The 12449-nt window shown below is 42.8% G+C and overlaps 1 protein-coding gene across 1 annotated transcript in view; it reads right to left on the minus strand.

Moving 5' to 3' along the window:
* Nucleotides 1–213: 213 nt before the first annotated feature.
* Nucleotides 214–12449, minus strand: part of LOC111926676 (uncharacterized) — a 253168-nt gene continuing 240932 nt past the window's right edge. Inside the window, exons 15-17 of the mRNA XM_086873383.1 lie at nucleotides 11768–11843; nucleotides 9304–9523; nucleotides 214–441 (exon numbers count right to left, since the gene is read on the minus strand). The gene's annotated coding sequence lies outside the window, so the exon portion shown is untranslated. The remainder of the gene's footprint in view (nucleotides 442–9303; nucleotides 9524–11767; nucleotides 11844–12449) is intronic.

A 12449-nucleotide genomic window follows, 5' to 3' on the forward strand; every position in this document is an offset into this window, starting at 1 on the left:
ATGGAATAAATCAGTGCTGCAGAAAACTGCACTACAAACTCTGGAGCTCTCCGTGTGTTTGCGGGGCTTAAAACAAACCTGGTGCCTTTTAAACAGATGAAAATTATGGCTCTCCCTGAATAAACATGATTTCTCTCCTACATATCTTTTTGAAAAATAATAATTCAAGGGGTGATCAGAATGGGAGCACAGACAAACACAAAGAATAAAATATACAGTGCTTGATGTTTTATCAAAAAGTGTCTCTTCCCTGCCATGTCCAAAAGTTGGATTGGTGGACCAAACTTTTCACCACAGTCTTGCTATTGCTTCTGAGCCTTCTTAGCCAGATGCTCTTGGGAAGTGCTTGGTATTGCCTTGGAAATGTGATTGTCCTGTGCTGATACCTGTGGAAGGATCAGGGGGACTCCACAGCTGAGTTCCACCTCCTCTGCCCAGGCCCTGGGGAAGATGTGGAAGTTATTTTTCATAAGCATCACCCCTGCGACATCGTTCTTCCAACAAAATTTTGAGAGCAGTATTTATTTTTAATAAAAAGCAACATTATTTTGCCTTTTTCAAATTGCAATATGAATAAACCTGGAAAACATAACACAAGATAAATTTACAGCTGAATGTTCAAATCTTTTTTTTTTTCAAAATTCAATCAATGTGTAGCTTTTCTCTTAAGCTGAAGTACAGACCAGATTCATAGGGTCATTCAGGTCAGAAAAGACTTTCAGGCAGTGAAAATGAACATTTAGATGTGATATGAAGCTTGGGGATCAGTGAAGAGGCTGTAAAGTCAACTGATAGTCTTTGGAAATTTTTAAAAAATGGAAAAAAGTAATTAATAATGAATTCCCTGCAAAAATGGCACAAGGAACAGGTTGCAGGGGAGATGCCTGAAAGCCAAAGCTGTGCTTCAGTGGGATCTAAGGTGGGAATTTTGCAGAGTGCCTGTACACAATTTTGTTTTCACTGGGATCAGTGAGCAGTGGCCACCCCAGAGCAGGAGGTGTCCCACCAGCTGTGGCTCAGAAGACCTGGCTGTAAAAAAAAACCCCAGGTTATTGTCCCCAGGCACATGCCAGTGGCCTGGAAAAGGGTGATATTGTGATATTAACATTGCTGCTGTGTTTGTAAATGGAGGAGCTGCTCAGCCTCCTCACTTGACTGATGTTCTCAGTTGTGGCCCGGTGAGCAGCACCACTTTGCTGTCTTTCACCTCCCTGGATATTTTCTGTGCAGGGAACTGAAATGCTACTCTAACTTTTCTTCTCACACATAACTTTTCCAGAAAAAACAGTATTTTGAAGGGGAAACTGCCTTCTCACTGTCCTAGAATCCTTTATCACTTGTGATAACTCACAGCACACTCCCTGCATGTGTTATCTTTATGTTAACGCTGTTTGCAAGCGCTGTGAATAAACCCAAATCCAACTGGGAAAGTTCCTCTTTGCTCACATTTCAATACAGGGGTGGAACTATCACCTTGGAAAGAATTTTCCTCTACCAGTGGTAGATGCAAAAAAATAAAAAATCCAACCTATGAATGCCTGCCACACCACAGCACACAAAGATGCTGCTTTTAATGGGTTAGGCTGAGGGTTTTTCTGTTTTTCTTTTGCTCTTCTAATGAGGAGGACTGTGAGATGTCTTTGAACTAGCTACAGACATGAAAGATTTAGTAAACAAGTATTCTTTATCCCATTTCTGCTAAGAGCTTGTCCTGACAGACGTCTTCTTCCTCCTGAGGTTTAGACCACAGTTTGATCTTTTTTTTCCCCCTCTTTTTCCCCTTTGGCTCCTGAAGCATTTCACAAGAAGATGGGCAAAGGCCCAGCAGTACTTAGACTGATTGAACACTGGAAATGCAGACAAAAGAGAAAGCTGGAAATCACTGTTGTTCTCCAAGCTGACACTGCCAGGTCCTGAGGTCTCAGTCACGACAGTCCACATTGGCTCAGATACCCACGCACAGCTCCTGTAACCCCTAGGACAAACCCACCTCTCCCTGCTGCTGCTGTGTTGTGCCTGTGGAGCAGGGAGGGAAGGAGAGGCACGCAGGCCAACACAATGGCAGTGCACAAGCTGCCAGGTGCCACCCATCTGACCTGCACTGAAGAGGAAATCTTATTTTTCAAAACTTTCCATCATGCCATACAAAACACCGAATCCTTCCAAATCTGGAAATGATAGCCTGGCATGATGCCCCAGGTCATGCCTTACATAAAGAGTTATCTTTCTCCTGCACAATGCTCTATATCCTACTTTTACAGATATTCACTGAAGCTACCTTAAATCATAACAGCCAGGCCTCTGTATGGCTATGCTTAACTCTTGCTTAGCCGAGGGCATCTTCCCATTCCTCAGGCCTCAGAAACCACTGGAACTCCCAAGTTTTCCTGGTGGCTGCCTGCTTGCAGCTGCCCTCCTCCCACCAACTGGGTCACCTGCCAGGCTTCCCACTGCACAGGGCATGGCAGCCTCCAAGGGGAGCATTTGTCTGTCTGAGAGGTGACTAAAGGCCTGAAGAAGGAAAAAAAAAAAAAGCTGGGTGATAGTGTAGCTCTGAAGGTACCAGAGTCATTGGCCCTGGAGATGTGAAGGTCGCCTGGTTTCTGTTGAGCACTCTGGTCACTTTACCTGGCAGTTCCGCTGGAGAGATCCATTTCCATGTGCTGGGGCTGGCCCATCTCTGTCCCTGCTGTGAGAAGGTGCTCTGACCCTGCTGCCTGCTCAGCAGAGGCTTGCACACACCCTGCCATCAGCAGGGGCAGCCTTTGAAGCCACACCAGAGTGAGTGAGCCATTCTGACTGTGTTAACATCACCACTGATGCCTGAACTTGAATCCCAAATGTTACCAGAGCAGTTCTTCCCAAGTTCTCTGCTGACAGGAGGTTTCCCAGCTGCAGATGTGTGTCCATCCCATTGAGCCCTGAGGGAGGGACCCTGGGGATTCCTCTGTGCTGACTTGAGGGCACTAAAGGATCTGATCTTGAATTTAAGGCCTGTTTTACCCAGGGCCAGGATTCAGGCTGATTGTACAGTCAAACAACCCTCCCTCAGAGGCTTTGAATCCCTTGACTTGCCTCGTTCCATGAGGTTTATCCTAAAGAAACCAGGTTGCAATTGTCCCTCCTCTGCCTAAAGCTTGGTGGAGAAGGTTTAGATGGCCAGTTACTGTAAGCTTTCCACTGGTGCAAGCTAGAAATTTGCCAGAAAAACTTCACATGACAAAACCTTCATCCCAGAAGTAATTTCTGGTCACTCTGGACTTCAGAGATGTTCAATGACAAAGGTCAAAGAAAAACTAAAATGTGCAGGTTGATGCACAACTTACAAGAAAGTTCACTGATATTGAAATATTCAACCTTTATCAGTAATTTTATATTTCTTATGGGGGAAGGAAATAAAGAAACATACAGCCACTTAGGTCAAGTGAAACCAAGAGAGAGGAATTAAACTTGCACTTATCAACACAAATAGCCAGTACAGAAGTACAAGTGTATTTTTTCCTCAACATCTAGCTGATAAAGATCTTTTGGCTGTAATATTGACATTTTTGTGACTTTTAACTCATTGGAGACACACCCACAGTAAAATAAAATTTAAAAAACCCTACTTTTAAGTACCAAATTCTCTTTAACAATGGAAGTGTTTTATTGCTGTGTACTTGGGCATACTAGCAGCTTATTTACATTCAGAAAAATAAAATAAGCTTTCCCAGTGCAAAAACCCTCTCCAGCATCAGAGGATATGCTGGCACTAGTGTAATTAGAGAGGTCAGGAATCAGGTAACACCACCAAAATTGCTTTATGTTTATCAACTAAAAAAAAAAAAGAAAAAGGTAAGTAAATGCCCTTAAAATGTTAAAGCTGCTGAGGTTAATGCATTGGGGGGGTTGAGTGTTCTTTATTTGTGTGGTAAATTTATTTGTCAGGTACATGAGCACAGCAAACCACGATGTTTGCCTGGAATTCATGAATATTCAGTTATGGGCAGCTCTAAGCACCAGACTGAGTTGGGACACAGTGCATGGTAGTACAATTTGTTGGAATAAACTGGTCTGCTGGAGAAAAAATGTTTTGAAAGATTTTAAATATTTGGGTAAAGAGCTGGCAAAGTCTGCAATCCAATTCCCATCATGAGGTAACCTATCATCAAGCACTGGCTTCCAAAACAAAATCTGGCAGATCTGAAGTTTACCACATTATGTCTCCCAATCTGCTTTCGTAGCCTTTCCCTTCCTCAAATGCTGAGGCTGCGTCGTGTTTTCCGTGCAGTGCTGAGAAAACAGAACGCTTTGCCAGTGCTCTCCTTACTTTTGGTTATTTTTAAATCTTCACAAAAGCTCCTGCTTTCTTCTGTAGCCAATGCCTCTTGTTTATGGAAGCTGTTCCAATTTATTTTCTATAAGGAGAAAAAAAAAAAATCTACTGCCTCGAAAGCGCTGCAAGTATCCACATTGTTCTCCTGCATTGTTTTCCTTATAAAAAAGGAATTCTTTGGAACCGCAGAGGCATTGAGTCGCCTCCACTCACTCTTTTTTAACCCCTCCCAGCTCTCAAATCGTGGCTTTCAAGCAGTGACCTTTCCTTTTCGTGAAGGCCAGCTCGTTATTTTGGGTTGGATTTCCCTGCCGATTGTTCTGCGTTTCCTCCCGCCTTGCTCTGCGGCGAAGCCGCTGCCGCCGTTCCCGCTGGGATAACCAGGGTGACCACCCTGTGCTCCTCACCCCAGCCCTGCTGCTGTGTGTAACCCTGGGGAGAGACAGACCCCTGGCATCTCCATTTCCCATCTCCATCTCCACATGGATGGCCAAAAACCATCAACTTCTGATAGCAGCCACAAATGATAAAATGCTGGCAAGAGTGGCCGCTAACCACCTTGTGCTGTTATAACCATCATTCAGATGCTCAGAAATGCAACAGCAGCCTTCTAGGACTGCTCCCAAAGAGCTTCACCCATGGGTGTCGTAGGAAGACGCACATAAAAACCTGACCTTTCCCTGTGAAACATCTAATCCACTTCCCTGCGTGGGAATAAACACGTTTACACTCTGGGAGAGTAATTATTTATCATCCCTGTATATTCTCTTTCTTGTAACAAGCTTTTCCTTAATATTACAAACCTCTTGGAAGGACATGCAGAACCCATCCCTTTTCACCTAATACCTCTGCAGGACCTGAACTAGTTTGGGTCACTACAAAATGCTGATCGCACAAGCAAAAAGCATGAGACACAGGTAGGATTCAGGGTGAGCCTCAGACAAAACCTCTAATAAAATCTTTAATTAAAATCTTGGCTACCTGAAGCAGAGAAAGTCCACCCATTCCGGGTTTTTTTCTGGGAAAGCCAAGTTAAGATGTAAAATACAGATTCACTGTGCTGAAGGATCTCATCCCAATTTCTAGATGCTGAAACTGAGCCTGGAAACAAGTCCTGTCAAAAATAAACTGGGACATCCCAAACACACTCGGGAGCAAAACATGTACATCTTGATTCCTTGAGGACTGCTGCAGGCCTAGGAATGTGGAGCTCTGAGCAGACAGGATTTGTTTTAGGAGCAACACGTTCTGCTCTATTCATAAGAAAATATTCTCAGAAATTCCAGCTCACCAGGAGTTTGAAAGCTCCTGGTTTTGGTCTGATTTTGGGATGCAACCCAAGTGTGGAGAGAGGAGGTTTCTTGGTGTCTTGTGAACTTGAAGTGCTGCTTTTCAGCCAAAGCCCATCTAGACCCTTCCATCAACTTGTATGTACAAGGCACAGAGACAATAAAGTGGAGTTTTCGAAATACTCATTTAATTTTGAAGTTGTTTATATTTCAGAGCTCAAATTGAGACAAATTTTATTCCTTCACCCAAAACATTTATAAAATTTTTCACTTCTGTTTCTTTCCCACTAATAGTTTCCATCTGCCACTGGCTGCATGAAAAAGCTCAATGTCAAAAAATTAAGAAATGCTTATCTATTTTTACATCTATTTGGTACAAACTTCAGGTAGAGGAGAAAAAAAGATGATTCTAATATAACCTTTTACCTTGTGCTTATTTCATTGAGAGGTGTGATAGGAGGCTGAGATCCTGTCCTAGCCAAATTTTTAATGCACTACATTAACAATATAGGTAAAGCCTTAAATAATTGGAAAAATAATAAAATAAGTGGGAAAAAAAGGGATAAAATGTCCCCCCCCCACCAAATCCGTCAACTTTGGCAAATATCTACTGTGTTCAGAAAACAGAGTGTGTGACAGTAGAAAGGTGACAAAAAGGAGAAAAAACAACATCTGAAATTTCAAAATGTTTTCTGAAGATCGAAACAAGACAAAAATTTAAATTTAAGGGAAATATTTTGGTGCACCAAATACTTTTTGTACAAAAGTCTCTATTTTGCAGGATAAATGTTTAAGACACAAATGTTGGCCATCTGTAACTGCAGCAGTGAGGGAGGCAGCAAGATGGAAAAGGTGTCGTGGCAAATTGCCTTGTCTCCCTCTGGAGTGCTGCATTGCAATGAGCTGGCCCCGGTCCCAGAAGCAGCAATGCCATATTTGTGTTGTGAGAAATGCAAGGTGCTCAGGCCTGGGAAAAAAAAAACCTCTTCTTGTGTCCACACTGCCTGTTGCAGAACTGCTTCAATGCCACACTTCCCACTGCATCCAGAGTGAAACATTTCCTCGTCTCTATTTCTGCTTACAGGCAAATCGCTTTTTCCTCTGAGTAATTTTGGCTATAAATACAGCAATGAATATGCTACCTTAGTAGGAAAAAGGGGAAATAAATATGTATAAGTGGTTCTCCTGCTATTTGTGTAGGCCTGTGTGTGCCTGAGCTCAGGCAAACATAAACACACACATATCTTATGGCTACAGAATATTTGTGTGTGTTCAGTGGCTCAGTTCCACTGCAACTCCAAACAGCCGTGCTCATTATGGAAAAATGTGTGGTTCTTATTTTAAAACTCTCTGAAATCTCTGAAAACATAAAGGCACCTGCCTCACACAAAACATCTCCCCTGAGCTTGTTTTATTCAGTAGTGTTTATACTCAGAGTGTTTGTGACACTGTTCACTTGAGACACCACTGTCCAAAAGTCCTCCAAAGCTTACTCCAAACTATCTGAAAAAAAAAAGGTATTAACATCCTTCTTCAGTCCCTCTTTCAGCCAGTTCTCAACACATCTCCTCACGCCCTCATCGATCCCTCTCCCTGGAACACTTCTATTCATCCCACTGATGAGAGGCAGATTGATTTCTATCATTTCACCTTCCGCTGCCTCATTGATGCCCTGCCTGTCCAGAGGGAGGACAGTCACCTGTGGTGGCAGTGACACAGGAGCTCAGCCAGAGGACACTGATGCTCTGGGAAGTTGCAGGGAAGTTGGGGCTATTCTGATTTACACAAATTCAGCATCTTTCACCTTAATGATGAGTGCTTTTTGAGACCTAAAGCTAAATTATAAACTGATCAGAGCTTCCCGGCAGCAGCGACTTTGGTCTATGTTTTAAAGTGAATGTCTGTCTTTACAGGATCTGAGATTATCTGCTAAGTGAGTACATACCTACACACATGGCAGAAGATTAACACCTTCCCTGCATCCCCCATCAGTGTTATTCTTTCGTGTCCAGCCACCTCCCCTGGCCCACTCCAGACTGAGCTGTGAGAAACGCAGCTGTTGAATTACAGAGAAAGTTAAGAAAGTGAAGTGGGGGGCACATCTTTCCAGCAGTTCAAAGACTGTTCAAACAGTTCTGCTTCTTCTGCCTGTCTCTGTCTCTTCTTTTTTTTCCACATTTAGGCTTTAGTGTCTCTCTCTTTTCCCAGGGGTACATGTTAAAGGAAGTTCAACCGATTATCAGGCTATATCCCATTTCCATGTTGTTCCAGCCTGACTTGAAGAGATGATGTATTTGATAGCTTTTAGCTAGGCTCTATCACTCTGAATTTCCCCCTTTTTTCCACTTTGCACTTATGATTTGTGATGGGCAAATCTCAAAAGATTAGAAGCTTGGCTTGGATAAGCAGCCCTATGTTTGAAGTTTACATTTCAATTTTCAGCCATCAGGGTCACTTCAACAAGTGTATGAATTATCTGCCTCAGATTCATGGGATTTGAATGACTGAAGACTTTGGCATACTTTAGGAAGAGGAATAATCTGATAGCTGTACTTCCAGCTAACATAAGTACCTTGCCCCAGAATTAAACAGACCAAGGGGATTTATTGATTTTCAGTCACATCAGGGGAAATGAGAGTTGAAGGCATCAGAGGTTTGACTTTGGAGCAGAACTCAAATGCTGTATCCCATGGAAAGGCTTTACCCTTTGGATGCTCTGGCCAGACAAGGGGCAGGGGTAGAGATGAATGCTCTGAGTGCTTGTACAGGTGGTGTCCTTTCAGAAAATAAAATCTGTGTACTCCCCAGAGGGACCAGTGACTGGAAGGCACCTATCTTTTCCTCTGGGCTGCAGAGTGCACTCTTGGCTCACCCTCCCTGCAAGACTCTGTTATTGTTGCTATGAAAACCTTCACTGTGACTCTTCACTCACATTTGGCACCACTTTAAAATCAACTTTCCATAGAGATAGATTGACTACAGAATTGGCATTGACTGTATTTTCTCACTGAGAATGCAGACAGGAGATGAAAATCAAAGTTTAATCCTGTTGCCTGCTGTAGCAAAGCACAATACAATGCCTATCTGGGATGTAGCATCTCTCTTTTTATTAATCTATTGTATGTCTGTGTCTGAGACAAGTATGTTCTTGCTCTGTTTCCAAGCAGAGGAGCATCACAGAAAATACTTCTGATGAATAAAACAAATATATCTACATTTCTTGTAAGGTTTTATATCAGCTAAAAAAAGAAATCTGGCTACAGACAACAGAAGGGTCTGACTAAAACTGGGTGGAGGGTTGATGGAATTTTGCTTTGTCAAAAAAGTTCTCTTCAGGGAGCTCTGAGGGTTAGGAGCAGGAGACAAAGCAGTTCACAAGTTTTTCAGCCCAATTTTTTGCAGACCTGAAGAAATCTATCTGTAAGGATTTTGGGGCAGAGGCTGGGTAAACATTACTGATATTGGCCAAAGGTATCTAACTTGGGAAAACAAAGGAAATAATTTCTCCTGTGCTGGCAAAATGGGTGCTGAGCTCTTTGGAAGGCCTGGCCTGAGAAAGTGGTACAATGAAGAACAAAAAAAATGGTTTCCTCAAATGGGTGGTACGAGGCTTGGGGAATGAATGTTTGTGGAGCACTCAGCCCCTGGTATGAAAAGGTGCTGTAAAAGTTCAAAGTGTTATTGTTATGGCATACTTACTCAGCAAGGCAGGGAATATCAAAGGCTTTCTTCTCCCAGCTGGCTCGGCCTTATCTCCAGGAACTGTTGGTGGGTGGTGATTGCTCTCAGGGGCTGGTGATGACAGAGGGGTGAAGGCACTCATTCTGCTTGCAGAGCTGCTCTGGGCACCCTCCCGGTCCTGCCAAGGCTCCAGTTCCTCCTTGGTGCTTTTTTGGTGCACACACCCCGTTCCCAGAGCCTGGGATGAAAACACAGAGCTCTGACACCTGGCTAATGGAGGCACTCAGGCAAGGGCTTTCACTCACAACTGGTACATTGGGAAATAATTGATACAAATTGCTTCAGACATTCGAGGCTGCTGGTCCTCCTTCCCACAGGCTATTTTTAGGCCCAATTAGGCAGATGAAATGACACCAGAATTAATTTGGGTACACTCAAATGTTTGGGCTTGCTTCTTTTTTTTTTTTTTTTTTTTTTTTTAATGATTTTCTCTAGATATATGGCAAATTTCTGAATTACAAAAAGCAGATAAAGGGATTTTTTTTCTTTCCCCCCACCTCTACTAAGTGATGTTCAAGCACTGAAAGACTTGCTCACTGCAGAACCACTTAGGGCTGATTGCTGGGGAATTTCCTCTCACCACCTTAAACCTAAAGCAAATAACAGAATATGAAATAACACATATTCTTGGCATTAGGCTGCACAAGAATTCCTCTGGGTCTGTTGCAAAGCAAAAGCTACCAACCCACCCATCAGAAGATAAAATACAATTAACTAATTCATTATATAAATATTTTGGGTGGGGAAATATGAATTGGCTTATCTCTATTATTATTATCATTATTATTAGCTGCTGTTTGCTAAGACTGAATTTTTTCAAAGCCTTCTTTCACAATGAGGAGCCCAAATTCCCATGTTAAATCCCACCCTAAATTTTATGGTGATAGCTTTTGCAAGCTACTGGGGAACACAAGCAGGGAGGGAAGTAGAAATGGTGAGATAATATTCATGGCTGTTATTACCAGAAGTTATGGACAAGCTGTTCTTGTGCTATTTGAACATAATTCATACTTTTGGGCTAAGCGGAGATCAGTAAGTGTTCTCCAGCAAAGCCCCAACCTGTGCAATGCTTTTCCAGATAAGGAGCTGCTGTAATTACCATGGAAAGGGCAAAACCTGACTGCTGGCCTCTGTGGATATTGCACTTCCACAAACCCTTTCAAAACCTGAAATCTTCCCAGTCCTCTGGAACAGGCAAGCCATGAGCTGCCCCAGGCTGGCAGGCTCGGAGGCTGGCCATCAGCCGGGTGAAATATTGGCATTGCCCAAGCCAGCAGGAGCTCTGCCCCTGAATTCAGCAGGACAATCCCCTGCCTTTGCAGAGGCAATTCTCTGTCAGGCTGGTGAGGAGCTCTGCCTCCCAAGCACATTCCTGTGGCTCAGTGTGTGAGTGCATGCTGTCTGTGCGGGGCTGGCGGCTCCTGTGCAGCACAGGACGTGCCAGCAATGCCACTGGCTTTGTCCCCCAGGGGAAGAGAGCTGGGGAAGTTGGGTTTTGGCCTTTGCAGCAGGCAGGGCTGGCAGGATCAGCTGCCACAGCAGGTGTGATGTGCAGTGCCTTGATTTTACCCTCAGTAATCCCAGGCTGACACATGATGGAAGGTGGTCATGAAGGGGCACCTGATTGTGAGACACAACCATCCCACCCCCGGGCAAACCAGGGCTCCACTCTCTGCTGAAAACACAGCACTAGTCCAGAGCATTCCAAATGGAATTGTGTGACAGCCTTCCCTTGCTCTTCTGTCATAGTCCCAACTTTTCACTGCGTCACGTCACAATTAAGTACAAGAATTTGAGTCTGACTGCAGTCTACCTGCACCAGATTAAACCTGTACCTATTAAACCAAGCTTTAATAAATATCTGATACTTAGGAAAAAACCCTTTAATACATCAGCAGAAATGAATGGGTTTTTCTCTGTTTTTAGTACCTTTTACAATACCACAGATACTTCTTCTCCCCTAATTTCTTTCTGAAGGTAACACATACATAATTTTGGGGCTCGTCATTTTTCCCACCTGTATCTCCTAAGCAAGTCTCAGCACTAGGATGGTTGGTGGCAGAGGAGTAATTAATAATTCCCAATAATAAATTACTAATCTGGGGCAGAAAAACTTAAAATATCACCAGATTCTCAATTTTGAACTGCTCCAAGATACACTTATTTTAGACAGCCCAGGCTGTAACCTTACCTGATACTGAGTCATAAAAACTACTTGCATGAACAGAAGTCCCTACCCACTGAAAAATTCCTTTAAAGTGTAGTTTTTAAAACTCAAGTCTTCATAAGGTGCTTGCTCTATTTCTTCCTCTAAAAGGGTTCATAGTTCATAGTTTGTACCTCATCACCCACTTCCCTGGCTCCCATCTAAACACCCATATTCACCTTTATATCTCCACCTGTGCTTTGCAGTGAATCTTACCATGGCATCTCTTTAAGCAATCCCAGCTGGTGCTGCTGAGATCCAGTAACAGAAAGATCTTCACTCTGTAAAAAAACTAATAAAAAAAAAGAACAAAACACCATTTTTTAATATAATATTTAATATATTAATAATATATTTTCAGACACTTGCAGGAAGCATTGGCAATTGGTCTCTACCAAGATGATGAGCCACGAGGAAAATACTGAGCTTCCAAAATGGCAAAAAATGATGCTCTCACAGGCACAACATAAAGGGAGATTTGTCCTCTGTCCTTGTTTGTGATACAGATAATGGATTCTTCAAATCCCTGTCTCTCAGCAGCTTCATAGCAGGATATCCCTGCAAGGTCACTAAAAGCTGAATCTCACAGAGAAAAGTCACTTCTCCACAGTCTTTCAAGTAGTCTTTGTTAAAAAGGACAATTCAGCAGAGGAGGGAAAGGAAAACTGCTGCAAATATCTGAAAGTGTCAAAATTAAAAGAGGGTTGGAGCTTGTCTACAATAGCATTGACATTAGATATTCATGCATGAAAATTTTCCTGACTTTTCTAATAGAAATTACTCCAAAGGAGTAAATGCTTTGCTTCAGTCTCATTTTGTCATGCCAGTGAACATACCAGAGATGAAAGGTACCTGGCTGAATTTGGGTAAAAATAGATGGGATTTTGAAAAGCGGGAA

This window comes from Cyanistes caeruleus, chromosome 2 (genome assembly GCF_971803275.1).
Source record: "Cyanistes caeruleus chromosome 2, bCyaCae1.hap1.1, whole genome shotgun sequence".
Lineage (NCBI taxonomy): Eukaryota > Metazoa > Chordata > Aves > Passeriformes > Paridae > Cyanistes > Cyanistes caeruleus.